The sequence below is a fragment of the Hibiscus syriacus genome, unplaced genomic scaffold (genome assembly GCF_006381635.1).
Source record: "Hibiscus syriacus cultivar Baekdansim isolate YM2019G1 unplaced genomic scaffold, ASM638163v2 tig00111059_pilon, whole genome shotgun sequence".
Classification (NCBI taxonomy): Eukaryota; Viridiplantae; Streptophyta; class Magnoliopsida; order Malvales; family Malvaceae; genus Hibiscus; species Hibiscus syriacus.
This window is the reverse complement of record NW_024062966.1, coordinates 315,841-333,497: the sequence shown is the minus strand read 5'-3', so window position 1 is coordinate 333,497 and position 17,657 is coordinate 315,841. Positions and strand designations below refer to the sequence as shown.

Sequence of the window (17,657 nt, the reverse complement as noted above, 5' to 3'; positions counted from 1 at the left end):
CGAACTTACTGCTAGACTAGTTATTAAGGTGATCCAAGTTATTGTCACACGGTTACTCCTTTTAGACCAGTTGTTTTTCCTGTTCTAATATCGTTTTGTTCAGGAAGCATTAAGGACTCGAGGTTAAAGGATGACACTACTTGCATTATCGACAACATAATCCCCCGCCTCCTTCGCCTCTTCCCGGAAAGCCATGGAAGGAAAACGCCGCAGTGGAGTTAAATTGGCATATTCTTTTCAATTATAATGATAGCATGTCTTCAATTCTAATTCTTTTGACAGAAGTCCTTTAATTTTTTCACCAGATTAGGCAGTTGTTTCAATCCTACTACGATGTGCAAATGTATATGTTCCCACTCATCTAATAATATATGGTATCTAATAATATTACAGATCTTGAGGTAATAAAATTTATGTGTTTCAAAACGATCTCATTGATTCTGCTTTCTTACATGGTTCCATACTCTATTGATGAGGTTCCATGGAATAGCCTTTCCCTTGCTTTACTCGCCTGCAGTTTTTTGGCACAATCCAAAAAATAAAATACAAATGATGAAGACTAATCCAAGCAATAAAATAAAATACAAATGATGAGCTTTCATACTCTATTGAAGACTAATCCAAGCAAGTAAGCAAAATTGAAGTCTTTCAATGCAGTTCGGTGTTAACAGTCTACAAAAAGGTGCAATTTCCATTACACAAATGAAGATGTCAATCAAGCTAAGTTGCAGTATTACCTGTTCTTCCCAATTTACGCAACTTGTAACGATGGCGAGCAGAATATTTTGGGTTAATGAACCGGACTGTATACCGACCCACAGGCCAATACCTTTCAACTGTAGCCAGAAGGCAAGGGTGGCAGCGGCAGGGATCCCGACAAGATAAAATGCTCCGAGGTTGACATAAGCTCCTATATGCTGCCATCCGCTTCCCCTTGCAACACCTGATCCAAGCATGTAACAATTTGTAAGACTGCCTCTGTAACATTCATCTCTCGGAAGTATATTAGTTTTTCACCAAAAAGATAGCGAGTTTAACCTTGAAGAACCCCCTGTAAGCCGTCAAGAATAACAGACATACAATCCAAGGGGGCCATGCTTGTCACAGAATCCACCACTTCCTTCTCATTGCTATAAACATAACCGAAAACGTGTCGGCTCGCAAACAGGATTCCAGAAACTATAAGGGTGTTTAAAGCTTCAAGAGCTATTGCAGCATACACCGCTACACGCGATGCTTGGGGGTTCCCTGCCCCTAGTTCATTCGAAACTCTAGTACTATTTATACAAATAGAAAATGATTCTTAGTTACATTAACTTGGTTTGAATAAGTTTCAATTTTGATCAAAAAAGAAATACAAAATAAGTAGTATGTGCATGCATATCAGGGCATACCTTGCTGCAGCACCAAGTCCGTATGGTATGGCATAAAGTGTTGATATGGTGTTGAGACTGCTTGGGAAAGTAGAAAAACTTATTAATATAATAATTACAATTTGATGCAACTGAAAAATCATACCATTAAGCTTTGGAGGATACCAGATGCATCAATTCAAAATGATAGCAAATGAACATACCACACAGATAAGACAGATGTTTCCAGCTCTGGATGTGGTAAAAGCCCAGACAGAAGAATAAGTACCTCAAATGACCACCATTCAAGACTGCAATTGTTTGAATAAAGAAGACATTACGGATCTTCAACAGCTTAGGCATATATATTCAGGTGAGGAGAAGATATAATGTACCAAATCATAACAGCAGAAGGGATAGCAAAACGGAAAAACTCTCCAATTCCTTGGAATAACTCTGTTGCAACGGGGACACGAGTTTTTGCACAGGCGGGAGAGTACCACATATAAAGTGCAAGGAAAATCGCATTTAACCAGTTTGAGATACTAATCGCTAATGCTCCTCCTATATTTTCTAATTCAAACTTGAACACAAGAGCCCAACATAGAGGTATATGTACTAGAAGACTGGCACAAGAGCATATGAGCATGGGAATGATCAAACTAAACTTTGTGTTTGAAAGTAGCGAACAAGTGGTTGAGAAGTGGCATAGGCAAATAGCGACGGGATAAGCCACCGGATAAATTTACCGGCTTCGTGTGAAATTAAGGGATCTTGACCAATGAACACAAGTAACCTTCCCATGTATAGCCACAGGAGCGACAGAGGGAAGCAAACTAAGATCAAACAGAATATAGCAGTGTAGGTATGGATTCCCACTTTTCGGTACTGTTGAGCTCTGTAAGCTTGTCCACACAGTGTTTCCAATGCACAAGCCATCCCTAGCTGATAATCACAATACAAATTACAAAATTTAGTTGATTGATATTCTTTAAGTTCAGATAATAATAGTGGGGACAACTGACAATTCCAGTAATCCAAAATTCTGATCTAGACTTAGCAGCAAACCAATCATTCAACTATTGTATTTCTTTCTTTAATTTGCTAAAGTGATACTGATTGAATAACTACAAGTCAAAAGGCATAAATGATTTTCTGTCAACACACATACTTGCTGCCCAATGGATTAACTGAAAAATAAAGATTTCTCAAGTCAACATAAGCCCAAAAGGTCCAAAACATTAAAAAAGGATAAACTACTCCAATGGTCACTAATTTTTAGTTAAGTTTTTGTTTTCACCACTGATACTTCAAAAGTCACAAATTGGTCACTAACGTTATCGTTTGTTACAAATTGATCACTCGCCGTTAACAGACGTGACGGAAAACGCACGTGGACTGTTAACAGCGGTTAACAAGCTTACCTGAATGGTATAATTACTCAAATAGTCCATGTTATTTATATATTCTTTCAATTTGATCATATTTTTAATAAATTAAAATAAATTTATTTACGAATCAGGAGGTGCCATGTGTCATTGGTTACACACCTGTGATGAGACATATCATCATTTGATTGGAAGATTAAATTTATTTTTAATTTAATAGATTTATTTCTACCAATCATAGGGTGACACGTGTTACCCTCTATAATTGGAAGAAAATAAAGCAACAAAGAAGCAAGTGGAAGATTTGAACATAAGACCCTTGAGCGATAACACAAGCCAAACCATTGTGCCAAGACAACCACTTGATATATTTTGGACAACAAATTATCTTAAATTTTAAAATAATCTTTATTTTTATTTTAACTTATTAAATATTTTTATTTTTGTCTTAATTTATTAAATATTTTTTATTTTAATGTATATATATATATATATATATATATATATCTTTATCATCACTTAAAAATATAATTTTTTTAAATTTCTTAACTTGAAATATATTAAATATTTTATTATTAATTTAAAATTTTTTTTAATTTAAAATAAGAATAAAATATTTTTAAGTAAATATAAAATAAATATTATACATTTTTAATTTAAAATAAGAGTAAAATATATGTTTTATATTAAATTAATAATAAAATATTTAAATATTTCAAGTTAAGATATTTAAAAATATTTTTAAGTGATTATAAAGATAAAATATATTTTTTACATTAAAATAAAAATAAAATATATTAATAAATTAAGACAAAAATAAAAATAATTAAAAGTTAAAACAAAAATAAAGAGAAAATTATAAAATTTAAGATATAAAATATTATTAATTTTGAGTAAAGCATTTACATACTAAATATAAAATATACCATTTGTTGTCTAAAATATATCAAGTGGTTTGTAACACCCCCAACCCGTATCCGAGTCCGAGGTGTCACATTGACTTTTCAAAGTGTTTTTCCTTACAAACGGATAAAATTTAAACTCACATTTCAAGAAAATGAATATTTTGCATTAATTAAATCAATTGGTTTTCAAAACATATCAGAGCATATTTAACTCAATTCTATTAGTACATGCCAACTATGTTCCAATAAACAAAATACATTTAATCATCTCTTTAATTTTCTGATCTGAAATTTGTAAGGGAGATGCTAACCTGTCTTGCTTCTCTTCAATTCTCTTCTCGTTTTCCGGAACCTACGTGTGAAACATTCACACGCTAAGTCTATGACTTAGTGAGGCATAATAAAACATATAACATGATGCACACATACAGATATATTATACTTATCATATCATATATATAACCTTATTATCATTAGTCCTTTTTTAACATATAGACTTATACTTATCATTTATGCATAACATATAACACATTTTGCAAGAGCACAAATAGCATCACACAAGATATATTTATGTTATCTCTTTCATTAACCCATGTATACTCGTGAGAACTAAAGATATGCGAGTACATTGAGGTTGTGCACATATGATGTCACCATAGCTCGTATAAGTCCCACTAAGTGGCATGTGAAATATGTCCCGAAGGACCTATGCATATGGCCCGAAGGACCACTATCCATATGTTCCGAAGAACATAGGTAACTGTCCATATGTCCCTAAGGACATAGGTAAACTATTCATATGTCTCGAAAGACATAGGTAACCCTCGACTCTTGGCATGTCAACTATACCATTAGCACTCCTGACACTTACATGGGCATTCTCTTTCATATCATTTCACATATTCACATCTACATTTCACTTTTCATATGATTTCATAATCATTTGTCACTTAGCTTATCACACTTCTCTTGTGTTCATATGACATGTATATCATTGCCATCTCTTGTTCACATATGTTTCCCATACATCACATAAACTCATATCTTCTTATCACATAGCTTCTTATCATATCATTAACATAACTTATATTAACTTTCCAAGTCATTTCATATTAATAATTCCATTGCTTAATAACATATTTCATATATGTAAATAATAACTTATAACATATCATATAGCTTATGCTTCATTCTCTTATATTTGCCTAAATCATGTAACATATTTCATACTTATATATATATATATATATATATATTACTTTGATTATTTCTTTTATATACAAATTAATCTATTTACTTAATTCAATTTCATATAACTCCTATAATCTTTTCATATGGCTCCATAGATCTCTATCATACAACCCATGTGTCATAATTTTATTTAAGCATATGAATCTTTCTATCCAGCTTATCTTATATGTTCATATCATTACTTATGTTCAAGTCACCTAGTTGATATACTATTCTCATATCATCCTATAAGTCAATATTATTTAGTTTATTACACTTCTCATTTAATAATATAATTCTATTTTACTATTTCACCTAAATGATCATACGACTATGTACTTGCCCAACTCACATTCCTATTGTTTATACAACCTTTACATTTGTTTACTTGGCTCATATCATTTCTCATAAACTCATTGTTAGGATTTTCGGAAGCTCGAATCGACAACCTGAACGGTTTGCAAAGAGGGGTCGGAACGGTTTTGTGTTTAGGGAGAAAGGAGATTGAAAAATAGAGAATTGCAAAACGATTTATAGTGGTTCGACTTTTCTCAATCAAAGTCTACGTCCACTACCTTAGCTCCTCACCAAGGATTTTCCAACAAATTCACTAATTTGTTCTTTCTTTTGAGGATAAAGAGTAACCTTACAAACTCCCTAGTTTTTCTGGGCTAAACTAGAACCTTTCCCTAGCTTTTACACGGGCTAAGCTAGAACCTTTCCCCTTTACAAAAGGATAAGAAATGTAAACAAGAAAACCTCTATAAGGTAGGTGTTTACAAGATTGAGCTCACAAGAACAAAATATATACAAGAGAAAGATGAAATAAGAATGAAAAATTCTTCTCTTGTGTTTGATTGCTTGGATAGTTGTTCTATTACTTCTTCAAGTGTCCTTAGCTTGTATTTTTAGCTTGGAATGTGTTTAAAGTCATATCTAGCCATTGGGGATGTTTTGGATCCGTTTGAGAATGATTTTTCTGCAAAAATAGGCTGCCCAGAATGGGGGGAATCGGTACCCCTTCATAGGGAATCGATACCCCTTCATAATATTCAAATATTATGACCGTTGGGCTGATGAACAGTGAGGGAATCGGTACCCTCAAGGGGGGGAATCGGTTCCCTCCGAGTAATCTATTATTTATCGGAGCCAAACCATGCAGGGGGAATCTGTACCCGGGGAATCGATACCCCTGGGGGGAATCTGTTCCCCCTTGGGGGAATCTGTACCCCTGGACAATCTGATTTTTCTTGAAACCCTTTAAAAAGAAAATATTTTTGGCTCGATTAAGGCTCGAAATACTTTGTAAAATTGTTTTAAAATAGTTTAAGTATAAAACACAATTTTACACTTTAGTAAGGATGAAAATGAACTTTGAAAGACTTGGAGTAATATTTTGATATTCGAATAATTACATCGAATATACTTAGAAATCTTTTGTAAAATCTTAAAATTCATTTAACTTAATTTGTTATATCGAAACATCAAAATGTTTTCAACAATCTCCCCCTTTTTGATATAACAAAACATTTGAGTAATTTTAAGATTTTGAAATCAAGTTTGAAATTACTCCCCCTTACTTTAACACTTCTCCACTTTAACACCTTCACACTTTTGCCCCTTTTTGTTAAATAAAAAAGACTCTAATATTTGAAGTTCAAAATAACTTTGGAGAGTAAGTAGTAAATTTGACATTTTAAAAATCATTTGAAAAAAAATCAAATCTCCCCCTCAATAAATGCATTCCAAATAAAATTTTTCTTTTAGGATCTTGACACTTAAACAAAATTGAATTTCAACAAAGAATAACAAACATGTTAGTAGCATATGAAATTCAATATATCCAAGACTAAAATACTTTATGCAATACCAATTGTTGAATTTAAGATCATATGCATAAAGTTTTCTAAAAATGTTATGCATTTGAAAATTTTTGATGTCAATTATTAGAGGGATATCATTTTTATTTAAACCACATGCATAAACATTTAAATTTAGGTCAATTTTTTTTAAAGATTTATAAAATCAAAGTATTTGAAAAGTTGATATCAATTGTTAGAGAGATATCATTTGCATTAAAACAAATTTTGACCAAAATTTAATTATGATGAACTAAAAATTCTGAAAAATTATTACAATTTTAAAATGTTCATCATAATCATCTTTTCAACATACATGAGATTAAAACAATGATGCATAATCATTTAAAACCAAAACTCATGCATGCTTAAAATCAAATGAGCAACCAAATAATCCAAAATTAAAAGTATTAAGCTTAGAGGTTACCCATTCCTTTTTCATGTGTGGCTAGAGCATCTTGAATATCATCATTTTCATCACAATTGCTTCCACACACCTACAAGAGACATTTAAGTAGATTTTGGTATCCAAATTGCTTTGGATCCTTGAACGTTAGTTACAATGCCCCTTGTTCCTTTTGGAACCCATACTTGCCTAATTTTAAAATGTTTTCCTTTCTTGAAAGGACAAGTATGTTCCATATGACCATGATAATGGCAATTTGAGCATTTTTCCATTTTTAAACATAATAGATTGTTTTTAGAAATTAATTTTTTTATTTTGTTAAGCTTTCAAGCTTAACTTCTAACTCAAAATTTTCCTTTTCTAAATCATTTATTTTGATTTTTGAAAGTTCTAAATCATTTTTCAAAATTTCATTTTGATTTTCAAAATCAACTCTAGCTTTCAAAATCGATTTATTTTCAATTTTGAGTTTTGAAATTAATTTCGTATATTTGGAATTCATGGTCTTAAATCCCAAATACAACCTATTATAAGCATCTTATAACTCATCAAAAGTAAATGAATTAAATTCATTTGGGTAAGAAGATACCTCGAATTCTTCTTGAGTGGTCATGAGGCATAGGTTGACTACTTCATCTTCATCATTGGAATCATCTTCATCACTCCAAGATGCAACAAATGCCTTCTTCCCCTTTTTCTTTAGAAGAGGACATTCATACATGACATGCCCCTTTCTTTGACAATCGAAACATACCAGGGGACTCTTCTTCTTGGTTGATTCATGTTTCACTTCCTTGGAAATCATGAATCTCTTGAGTTCCTTCAAGAGCTTGACCATCTCTTCTTTTTGTTCATCATCGTCTTCACCCACCTCATCACTTGAATCTTGATAGCTTTCATTGATGCCTACATCCTCATTCTTCTTCTTCTTCTTCTTCTTCTTATTTTTCTTCTCTTCCCTTTCTTCATCTTCCTTCACCATCATCTCATGAGTGAGAAGGGAACCAATTAGCTCGTCGAGAGTGAGAGACTTTAGGTTTCTTGCTTCGATAATGGCCGTCTTCTTTGATTGCCACTCCTTTGGAAGAGAGTAAATCATCTTCCTCACAAGCTTCTCATTTGGGATTACTTCTCCATATCCATTGAGACCGTTGACAATCATAGAGAATCTATCCATCATAGCTTTGATGTCTTCATCGGGTTTCATCTTGAAGTTCTCGTAGCTATGATTGAGAAGACTTTTCTTTGATTCCCTCACTTCGTCGGTTCCTTCATGAGTGACTTGGAGCTTATCCCAAATCTCTTTGGCACTGGAACAAGATGAGACTCTTCCATATTCATTTGGGCCTAAAGCACAAAATAGAATATGTATAGCCTTAGAATTAAGCTAAAAATTTTTCTGCTCTTCTCTACTCTAATCGTTGTACTTGCCGGGTGGAAAGGAGTAACCGTCCATGATTGAGTACCAAACTCCTAAATTGTATGATTGAATGAAGTACATCATCTTATTCTTCCAATGTGCATAATTTGCTCCATTGAAGAAGGGTGGCTTGTTGACCGGTTGTGAATCCATAATAGGATATTCTTCAAGATAATAAGCACCAGAGGAAAAAGTCATTTCTTTGTCGGTTCCGTCGGGAATTGGTAGAGCTTCTTCTAGGATCGTCTCAAGATGGTTAAACCTTCTTAACGAGTTAGGCTCTGATGCCAATTGTTAGGATTTTCGGAAGCTCAAATCGACAACCGGAACGGTTTGCAAATAGGGGTCGGAACGGTTTTGTGTTTAGGGAGTAAGGAGATTGAAAAATAGAGAATTGCACAGCAATTTATAGTGGTTCGACTTTCTCAATCAAAGTCTACGTCCACTACCTTAGCTCATCTCCAAGGATTTTCCAACAAATTCACTAATTTGTTCTTTCTTTTGAGGATAAAGAGTAACCTTACAAACTCCCTAGTTTTTCCGGGCTAAACTAGAACCTTTCCCTAGCTTTTACACGGGCTAAGCTAGAACCTTTCCCCTTTACAAAAGGATAAGAAATGTAAACAAGAAAACCTCTCTAAGGTAGGTGTTTACAAGATTGAGCTCACAAGAACAAAATATATACAAGAGAAAGATGAAATAAGAATGAAAATTTTTTCTCTTGTGTTTGATTGCTTGGATAGTTGTTCTATTACTTCTTCAAGTGTCCTTAGCTTGTATTTATAGCTTGGAATGTGTTTGAAGTCATATCTAGCCGTTGAGGATGTTTTGGAGCCGTTTAGGAATGATTTTTTTGCAAAAATAGGCTGCCCAAAATGGGGGGAATCGGTACCCCTTCATAGGGAATCAATACCCCTTCATAATATTCAAATATTATGACCGTTGGGCTGATGAACAATAAGAGAATTGGTACCCTCAAGGGGGGAATCGGTTCTCTCCGAGTAATCTGTTATTTCTCGGAGCCAAACCATACAGGGGGAATCTGTACCCGGGGAATCGATACCCCTGGAGGAATCTGTTCCCGGGGAATCAATACCCCCTGGGGGGAATCTGTTCCCCCTGGGAGGGAATCTGTACCCCCTAGACAATCTGATTTTTCTTGAAACCCTTTAAAAAGAAAATATTTTTGGCTCGATTAAGGCTCGAAATACTTTGTAAAATTGTTTTAAAATAGTTTAAGTATAAAACACAATTTTACACTTTAGTAAGGATTAAAATGAACTTTAAAAGACTTGAAGTAATATTTTGATATTCGAATAATTACATCGAATATACTTAGAAAATATATTGTAAAATCTTAAAATTCATTTAACTTAATTTGTTATATCGAAACATCAAAATGTTTTCAACACTCATTTTTATCATATTCTCATATTATTACCTAATTTATCTCATATCATGTATTCGCGTAGTCTTATATTTTATTTCCATATATCTCATAGATCTTATCACATAACTTATCTTTTATACTCATATAATTTCTTAACTTATTTTATATTCTCCTATTATCACTTAATAGTATTTTTACATGAATCACATATCACATACAAGAACAGATCAATTCATATAATCAAGCATACATACACTCATATTAAACAAATGTTCATGTTCATAATTTCATGCGTAGCACTATAGGAAATAGACTTGTTGCAAGTCTTGTTTCCATCAAACATCGTATACTATTAAATATGCACTCACTTGGCCTCACTAGTCAATACCAATCTCTTATCTCTTTATTGATGATCGTTGCTTGTCGACTTGTCCGGACATTGCTCTCGATCGTTAACTACAAAATCATACATATTATATATCTATCAACATTCCCAATATCATGATTCTAATTCTTCATTTCTTAAACTAAAGGAAATGTTACTTTCAATTCTTACTTAAGGTAGGTATCGGTACATTCCTTAACGTGTGTATCAATACACTACCTATGTATCGATGCACAAATTACATTCGAAAGTTTTCCTGTTCAAGGGGGTATCGATACACTCCTTAATGTATCGGTACACTTTGAACATTTTCCATATTTTATTCTTGATGTATCGGTACCTATTGAATGTGTACCGATACACACCAACCCAGAAATCAATTTTAAGTACGAAAATTCCTTCTTTACAACTTCAACACTTCATGTTCTATCCCCTTTCATATACTAAACTCAAATACACATACTTAAGCCCATTTATACTAATTTATCACGTCTTAAATCTCAAAATCCTATCCTCTACATGGATTTCAAGAATTATACCAGTTTTTTCCACTTATTCTAAATCCAATTCTATCACTTCATATCTCTTTATTAGATTGATGACAAGTCAAATTTAACTTCCAATTCTAATTATGAACTCTATTCCAAGTTCCCATTCAAGAGCTCCTAATCTTTTATCTCTCCTAACTCCATCATCCTTTGTTTTTAGTATAAATTAAGCTTTCCTTAAGCTTAATTATCATCTAATAACCATAAACCAACTATAATTTCAACAAATAATTAACAACCAAGAAACTCACATTTGGGAGTTGGAGCAAACGGGAAGAAAAAGAAAGCTTCTAGATAGCTCTCTTCCCACGTGTTATCTCCCTAAATAAGGAGATAAAAATATCCTTTAAGCTCAAATTACCATAATACACTTTTAATCCTTCCATAATTACCATTTTATCCAATACCATAATATTTCACTTAGTCCCTAATCTTTTAACTTATTTGAATTTGAGCACAAAGTTTCCAAAATTTACATTTTAGTCACGAGCTCAAATTTTGGGATGTTACAAATCTCCCATCCTTTTAAGAAAATTCATCCTCGAATTTTCACTGCACACATTGATAAGAACATATTTTCTTATGTTCTCATGTAGTTTTCTTTACTTAATCTTTCCTGTCATCGTTAGAAACTTGTTTTTCATTCCCTTAGTTCTTCAACTACCTTTCTCTTTTATATCTTCCTCTACTATCACTTATCAGGTAAGCAATAACATCAATTCTTATTACTCAAAATCATAAATCGATCAAAATTCCTTATCGATCTTTAATTGTCTTGCAATAATAACCAAACTTTTATTTCATCTTTACTTAAGCACCTCATAAACTTCTTTAATACATATAAATTATTATTTATTTCACTGATTATGTATGCTTAACCAAGAAACATAACTTTAAATCTTCATCATAGATGGTTAAAACTTACACTTTGCAGATTCAAACAATCTCTTTATTCAACCTTACCTACTTTTCTTATTTCTGTATCCACTTATAATTCATACCTCAATATAACTTTTATCATCTCTGTTCCTTTAAACTTCATCCTTTTCAATTCCTTATAATATAAATCAAGATTCCCTTATAGCATAGGGTATATTTTTTCTTTAATGTCCACATACTCTTGTCCTATCACCTATACTCATCTCTGAGTACCAATCTTCATTGCATCCTCGTAACTTTGATAACCCACTTTACTTATACAAAACTTCATTCTTTATCATTTTTCGTACTTGTATTTCATTCTCTAGAGCCCATTTTTTAAAATGTACCAATACTTATTTCCTTACCTACATCATATCTATATGAACAGAATACACAACCACATTCAGAGTCATATCATACTTGATTAACTTAACTTTATCTTTCCTTCAAATCTTATAACTATATCACCTTTACTATTACCGTTAGTTAATAGCAACTATTAAATCTAGACACAAGCACTGATCAACCAATCATATGCATCATTTCCAATCGAAATTATCCCAACCATAGCTTACTTAACTTATCAAATACACATTTATTCTCATACACCATGTAGTTCCCGTTATTCAAACTTAATATTCTGACTTTCTTTGTCTTATAAACTGATCACTGATGTATCAATTCTTAAACTCTTCTTATCAACCCTTAGCTTTACTCAACATACACATCCTCACTTCCTTCACTATACCACATTACTATGATCCAAATATACAACTGTGTCTAGATCCACTTCATATTTGGTTATCTTAACCTGACAATATCTTAAAATCTTATAATTCTAATACATTGTTATCCAATAATCTTGTTAGCCCATGCTAACTCTTTCCATCTAAAATACAAACCCTTATTATATTCACACTCTTGCTTATACACCGTACTATCACTTTGTTGCAAATTCATAACTTTGGTTTCATTGATCTTATAAACTTGCCACTGATATATCTTGAACTCTTATACAAATTCTAACCACATCCTTTGATCTTTTAACTTTCTTATGGTAACACTTATTTACGATATTCTATCTTATTCACGAAATAACAAAAATTCTCTACATCACTTTTCTGTTTCAAAATAGTGAAGATCTTCTATCACTATTCTGATATGATTTCAATTTTCTGAAATCAACATTTGATTTTACGAGGCACTTCATGAGGTGTCTGCTCTTCATCCTACCTGGCCAGGGCAGGTGAACTGCTATCACCATCAGGTCTATCACCTCTCACTTCTTTCGAAACTCTCATTATTATACTTCTATTATAACGTATAAATCTAATTCTATTAGCAAGACAATACACTCCTTACACTATCAGATAAGAAAGTTTCACTTTATGTTGGCATGTACACATTTTAAAAACTCTTTTACCTTTGGTTTAAGCCTAGAATCGGCTAAACCTTAACTCTGATACCATTAAATGTAACACCCCAACCCGTATCCGAGTCTGATGTATCACATTGACTTTTCAAAGTGTTTTTCCTTACAAACGGATAAAATTTAAACTCACATTTCAAGAAAATGAATATTTTGCATTAATTAAATCAATTGGTTTAAAAAACATATCAGAGCATATTCAACTCAATTCTATTAGTACATGCCAACTATGTTCCAATAAGCAAAATACATTTAATCATCTCTTTAATTTTCTGATCTGAAATTTGTAAGGAAGATGCTAACTTGTCTTTCTTATCTTCAATTCTCTTCTCGCTTTTCGGAACCTACGTGTGAAACATTCACACGTAAGTCTATGATATAATGAGGCATAATAAAACATATAACAAGATGCAGACATACACATATATTATACTTATCATTATCATATCATATATATAACCTTATTATCATTAGTCATTTTTTAACATATACACTTATACTTATCATTTATGCATAGCATATAACACATTTTGCAAGAGTACAAATAGCATCACACAAGATATATTTATGTTATCTCTTTCATTAGCCCATGTATACTTATGAGAACTAAAGATATGCGAGTAAATTGAGGTTGTGCATATATGCTGTCACCATAGCTCGTATAAGTCCCATTGAGAGGCATGTGAAATATGTCCCGAAGGACCTATGCATATGTCCCGAATGACCACTATCCATATGTTCCGAAGAACATAGGTAACTGTCCATATGTCCCTAAGGACATAGGTAAACTATCAATGTATCTCGAAAGACATAGGTAACCCTCGACTCTTGGCATGCCAACTATACCTCTAGCTCTCTTGACACTTACATGGGCATTCTCTTTCATATTATTTCACATATTCACATGTACATTTCACTTTTCATATGATTTCATAATCATTTGTCACTTATCTTATCACACTTCTCTTGTGTTCATATGACATGTATATAATTGCCATCTCTTGTTCACATATATATTTCCATACATCACATAAACCCATATCTTCTTATCACATAGCTTCTTATCATATCATTCACATAACTTATATTAACTTTACAAGTCATTTCATATTAATAGTCCCATTGCTTCATAACATATTTCATATATATAAATAATAACTTATAACATATCATATAAATTATGCTTCATTCTCTTATATTTACCTAAATCATGTAACATATTTCATACTTATATATATATATATATATATATATATTACTTTGATTATTTCTTTTATATACAAATTAATCTATTTACTTAATTCAATTTCATATAACTCCTATAATCTTTTCATATGGCTCTATAGATCTCTATCATACAACCCATGTGTCATAATTTTATTTAAGCATATGAATCTTTCCATCCTGCTTATCTTATATGTTCATATCATTACTTTATGTTCAAGTCTCCTAGTTGATATACTATTCTCATATCATCCTATAAGTCAATATTATTTAGTTTATTCCATTTCTCATTTAATAATATAATTCTATTTTACTATTTCACATAAATGATCATACCACTATGTACTTGCCCAACTCACATTTCTATTGTTTATATAACCTTTACATTTGTTTACTTGGCTCATGTCATTTCTCATAAACTCATTTTTATCATATTCTCATATTATTACCTAATTTATCTCATATCATGTATTCGCGTAGTCTTATATTTCATTTCCATATATCCCATAGATCTTATCACATAACTTATCTTTTATACTCATATAATTTCTTAACTTATTTTATATTCTATTATTATCACTTAATAGTATTTTTACATAAATCATATAGCACATACAAGAACAGATCAATTCATATAATCAAGTATACATACACTCATATTAAACACATGTTCATGTTCATAATTTCATGCGTAGCACTATAGGAAATAGACTTGTCGCAAGTTTGTTTCCATCAAACATCGTATACTATTGAATATGCACTCACCTAGCCTCACTAGTCAATTACAATCTCTTATCTCTTTATCGATGACCGTTGCTTATCGACTTGTCCAGACATTGCTCTCGATCGTTATCTACACAATCATACGTATTATATATCTATCAGAATTCCCAATATCATGATTCTAATTCTTCATTTCTTAAACTAAAGGAAATGCTACTTTCAATTCTTACTTAAGGTGAGTATCAGTACACTCTATAGTTTATCGGTATATTCTTTAACGTGTGTATCGATACACTACCTATGTATCGATACACAAATTGCATTCGAAAGTTTTCATGTTCGATGGGGTATCGATACACTCTTTAATGTATCGGTACACTTTGAACGTTTTCCAGATTTTACTCTTGATGTATTAGTACCTATTGAATGTGTACCGATACACACCAGCCCAAAAATCAATTTTAAGTACGAAAATTCCTTTTTTTCAACTTCAACACCTCATGTTACATCCCTTTTCATATACTAAACTCTAATACACATACTTAAGCCCATTTGTACTCATTTATCACGTCTTAAATCTCAAAATCCTATCCTCTACATGGATTTCAAGAATTATATCAGTTTTTCCACTTATTCTAAATCTAATTCTATCACTTCATATCTCTTAATTAGATTGATGACAAGTCAAATTTAACTTCCAATTCTAATTATGAACTCTATTCCAAGTTCCCATTCAAGAGCTCCTAATCTTTAATCTCTCCTAACTCCATCATCCTTTGTTTTTTTGTATAAATTAATCTTTCCTTAAGCTTAATTATCATCTAATAACCATAAATCAACTTTAATTTCAACAAATAATTAACAACCAAGAAACTCACCTTTGGGAGCTGGAGCAAACGGGAAGAAAAAGAAAGCTTCTAGATAGCTCTCTTCCCACGTGTTATCTCCCTAAATAAGGAGATAAAAATATCCTTTAAGCTCAAATTACCATAATACGCTTTTAATCCTTCCATAATTACCATTTTATCCAATACCAGAATATTTCACTTAGTCCCTGAACTTTTAACTTATTCAAATTTGAGCAGAAAGTTTCTAAAATTTACATTTTAGTCACTAGCTCAAATTTTGGGATGTTACATGGTTGCCTTTGTTCAATGGTTTGGCTTGCTTTATTTCACTCAAGGGTCCTATGTTTGAATCCCCTCACTTGCATTATTTCACCAGAGGGTGACACATGTCACTCTCTGATTGGTAGAAATAAATATATGAAATTAAAAATAAATTAAAATAAATTTAGTTTTCCAATCAAATGATGAAATGTGTCATCACAGGTGTGTAACCAATGACACATGACACCTCCTGATTCGTAAGAAAATTTATTTTAATTTATTAAAACTAGGATCAAATTGAAATAATATATAAATAACATGGACTATTTGTGTAATTATACCATCCATGTAAGCTTGTTAATGACTGTTAAAGGTCCACGTGTGTTTTCCCTCACGTCTGTTAACGGCGAGTGACCAATTTGTAACAAATGATAATGTTAGTGATTGATTTATGAATTTTAAAACATCAGTGGTGAAAACAAAAATTTACCTAAACATTAGTGACCATTGGAGTAGTTTACCCTAAAAAAATACTTATATATAAAAGATGGAGGGAATGCATGTGGTTGGAAGTCAAGAGATCCAACCACAGATGGACAATATGAAAAGGGGACACCAATTTCCACGAGTAAACTCATTAACTCTATATGGGTATGGTTTGGTGGAGCTGGAGTCAGAATCGAACTTTTAATTCCATACAATCATGTTAAATAAGGAAACCTAATTGCCTCGAAAAAGACAAGGAAAATACAAACAAAGAGAGCTGGAGATTGAGGACGTGTTAAGTTTAAACATCACCATCGGTATGACAAGTTGAACAGGTAGAAGAAAAATGCAAATTGACTTACAAGAAAACTGAAGCCGGTGACCCCGGCAAGAGAGATGGCAATGGAAGAGCTAGAGAGAGCCAGCTCACCGAGATGACCCACCATCATCGTCGATATAACTGGCAAGAGGTACTGCGATATGGTCACCGCCACCATAGGGCCCGCAAGGTAACCCACCCTTTTTATTTCTCCCGCGAAAGCAGCCCATGTTAAGAAGGGGTTGTTCTTCTCCTCCTTCTCTAATTTGGGTATTAAACTCTCTTCCATTCTCTTCTTCTCCTGTGTGTCTACCATCATACCATTCTCTCTTTAAGTTTTAAGAGCCGCCCTTTGGAAATTAGAGACACAAAACAGAAAGATGACAAAGTTTGGCTTTATAAGTTTAGAAATGGCGTCCATCACGTTAAAACGACATCCATTTATTAATGTCAATCATTGAAAATAACTACTTTTTTAGTGCCATAATTGCTTAAGGAGGCGTTTGAATGGAGGATTTTAAGATTCCTAGTAGGAATATTTTTTTCCTTATTAAGAATACTCA

At 32.2% G+C, this 17,657-nt stretch overlaps 1 pseudogene; it reads right to left on the bottom strand.

The window, feature by feature from the left end:
* Positions 1–428: 428 nt before the first annotated feature.
* Positions 429–17,446, bottom strand: LOC120151501 (annotated as a pseudogene).
* Between the last annotated feature and the right edge of the window lie 211 nt (positions 17,447–17,657).